Source organism: Marmota marmota, unplaced genomic scaffold (genome assembly GCF_001458135.2).
Source record: "Marmota marmota marmota unplaced genomic scaffold, marMar, whole genome shotgun sequence".
Taxonomy (NCBI): Eukaryota; Metazoa; Chordata; class Mammalia; order Rodentia; family Sciuridae; genus Marmota; species Marmota marmota.
The window spans coordinates 13,598,076-13,601,215 of record NW_026000082.1 but is presented as its reverse complement, the minus strand read 5'-3'; the positions used below and the strand labels follow the sequence as shown (position 1 = coordinate 13,601,215).

General features: G+C 40.8%; 1 protein-coding gene across 1 annotated transcript in view; it reads left to right on the top strand.

Moving 5' to 3' along the window:
- Zfyve9 (zinc finger FYVE-type containing 9) overlaps nt 1-3,140 on the top strand; it is a 142,122-nt gene continuing 138,982 nt past the window's right edge. Inside the window, exon 1 of the mRNA XM_048816307.1 lies at nt 1-80. The gene's annotated coding sequence lies outside the window, so the exon portion shown is untranslated. The remainder of the gene's footprint in view (nt 81-3,140) is intronic.

The window sequence follows — 3,140 nt, the reverse complement described above, 5'->3', positions numbered from 1 at the left end:
AGGACTGGCTGGTGGTGCAGCAGGCATCATGAATAAGCACAGAGAAGTCTGTCCTTTATCACATTCATAAGGAGAAAAAGGTAAGAAAACCAATGTTCTTATTTTTCTTTGATTGGACTTGAGAAAACAACTAGATATATAGAAAATAATGCTGTTGTATTTTTGCTGTTTGCTTCACTTATAACATTGTATCTTGTTAAATCAGTAGTAGAGTTTTTCAAAAAGACTTGATGTGGGCTGGGGATGTGGCTCAAGCGGTAGCACGTTCGCCTGGCGCGGCCCGGGTTCGATCCTCAGCACCACATACAAACAAAGATGTTGTGTCCACCAAAACCTAAAATAATAAATATTTAAAGAAAAAAAAAAAAAGACTTGATGTTAGTCCAGAGAAATAGAGTATTTTAAAATTGCTTTTAATTATGTCACCACAGGGCTCTGACTGTGGCTCAGCAGTGGAGACTTGCCTGGCATGTGTGAGGCACTGGGTTCGATTCTCAGAACCACATATAAATAAATAAAATAAAGGTCTATCAACTACTTAAAAAATATATATATAATCAGTTTCTGCAACCTTGATTGTGGAAAGATAATTTCAGCATGAAAAAAACATGTATTTTTGCAGTTTTTTAGGAGAAAATAGTGGCATATCTGCCCAATTAATGTCATTTATCTTAGTCATATAAGAGCTAAATAGTAAAACTAATTTGCGAATAGAGAATCAGAATTATAGATTTAAATATATTATTTTGTATTTATATTAGTTTGAAGAGCAATAATTTCCAGCAGAAAACTAGAGTATTTCATTAGTTTTTATAAAGTAGAAATCTGATTTTTTTTTTCCTAAGAATCATGTAAGGTTTTTTTTTTTCTTTCCAAGTCTAATGATAGTTTATAGGACAGTGTATGGTAGGAAGTTGTGCAGGTGAGACTGGTTTGAGAAACTGATCATACTCTTCACTAGTAACTAGTGTGTATTGTCTGGCTGAGTTCTCTTGTGTTTATGTATAAATTATGAGGAAAGGCATAGGATAAGAAATTAAATGTGATAAGAAATTGAACTTCTTGGGCTGGAATTGTGGCTCAGCGGTAAGCACTCGCCTAGCATGGGCAGGACTCGGGTTCGATCCTCAGCACCACATAAAAATAAAATGCATTGTGTTGTGTCCATCTACACCAAAAAATAAATATAATAAATAAATAAATAGAAAGAAAGAAAGAAAGAAAGAAATTGAACTTTTTGGGACTGGGGTTGTGTCTCAGTGGCAGAGTGCTTGCCTAGCATGTGTGAGGCATTGAGTTTGATTCTCAGAACCACATATAAATAAAAAAAAAATAAAGGTCCATCAGTAACTAAAAAATTAAAAAAGAAGAAGAAGAAAGAAATTGAACTTCTTTTCTCTAGTTGAGGATGGAGCAGAGGCACTTGACAATGATGTTGCATTTTGACTTATTGTACACAAATGCAACACAACTTTTCATTTTTCTTGTTGTATATGTTGCAGAGTCACAGCATTCGTACAGTCATACGTCCATAAGATAATAATGTCTTCTCATTTCATCATCTTTCCCAACCCCTATACCCTCTCCCCTCCTCTCGCTCCCTTCTGCCCAATCCAAACTTTCTCCATTCTTCTCTTTCCTCCCTCCCCCATTATGGATCAGCATCTACTTATCAGAGAAAACATTTGGTCTTTGGTTTTTTGGGACTGACTGACTTTGCTTAGCATGATATTCTCTGTATCCATCTATCCATTTATGTGCAAATGCAATAATTTCATTCTTCTTTAAGGCTGAATAATATTCCATTGTGTGTGTGTGTGTGTTGTGTATGTGTATGTATGTATGTGTGTATATATGTATGTATATATACACACAAACATACACACACACACACACACACACACACCACAGTTTCTTTATCCATTCATGTACTGAAGGGCATCGAGGTTGGTTCCACAATTAAGCTATTGTGAATTGTACTGCTATAAATGTTGATGTGGCTGTGTCCCTGTAGTATGCTGTTTTTAAGTCCTTTGGGTATAGACCAAGGAATGGGATAGCTGGGGCAAATGGTGGTTCTATTCCAAGTTTTCCAAGGAATCTCCATACTACTTTCCATATTGGTTGCACCAGTTTGCAGTTTTACCAACAATGAATGAGTGTACCTTTTTCTTCATCCTTGCCAACACTTATTGTTGTTTCTATTCATAATAGCTGCCATTCTGACTGGAGTGAGATGAAATCTTAGAGTAATTTTGATTTGCATTTCTCTAATTGCTAGAGATGTTGAACATTTTTAAAAAAATATTTAGAGAATACACACGGAGGATGGGAAGATGGCGGTGAGGGGAGTGCATTGCCCCCATGTGCCGCGTCACTGTGCGGGAGAATGACGAATCAGGATGGCTAAAGGCTATCTTGTTAGGAATTTCCAGCAAAAGTGGGGTGCTCCGGAACCTGGAGGAAGGATTTCCATCGCACGAGGATCGGCTACGGGGGCTCAAACGCGAGAGATTTGTCCGCACGGAGGGTCACGCTGCTTGTTCGGCAAATCGCGCTGGGAAAAGAGGAGATAGCGACGCAGGGATACAGTGCTGCAGTTTCTTTCTGCGGGCTTCTGCCAGCTGTGCAAGCACCGTACTCAGTGCTGAATTCTGGGTTTGAGACAGGGGAAGGAAGTGGTCCAATTCAGTTCTCCACACCGGTCAGACCACAGAGGAGGCCAGCGGCCACCATCTTGGAGAGCTGACATCACCATCCCTGTTTTCGACTGATCGCAGCTCATTCAGCCATAGAACAGGTAATTTTAGGCTGCCATTTGCCTGCGGCTTGCAGACAAATTACTCAGGCTCAGTGCTAAATAACCCGTGGAAACTGCTTCTTGGAGCCTGCTCTTATCAGAGCATGCACCGAGCACGGAGCGGCTGAATTCCGGCTCCCGGAACTGCTCTGGCCCAGGGCTAAGGAGCCCGCAGAAACTGCTTCTCGGTCCGGGTCCTGCTGAGTACTGTGGAGATAAATACCAACCGAGCCTTCGTGGGCAGTGGCAACGGGACTGAGACGGGGCTTGTGAGGGCCGGTCAGGACTCACCCGTTGCTTTGGTCACCCGGCAAAGGGAACGAAATGCTGCCATTCGCAT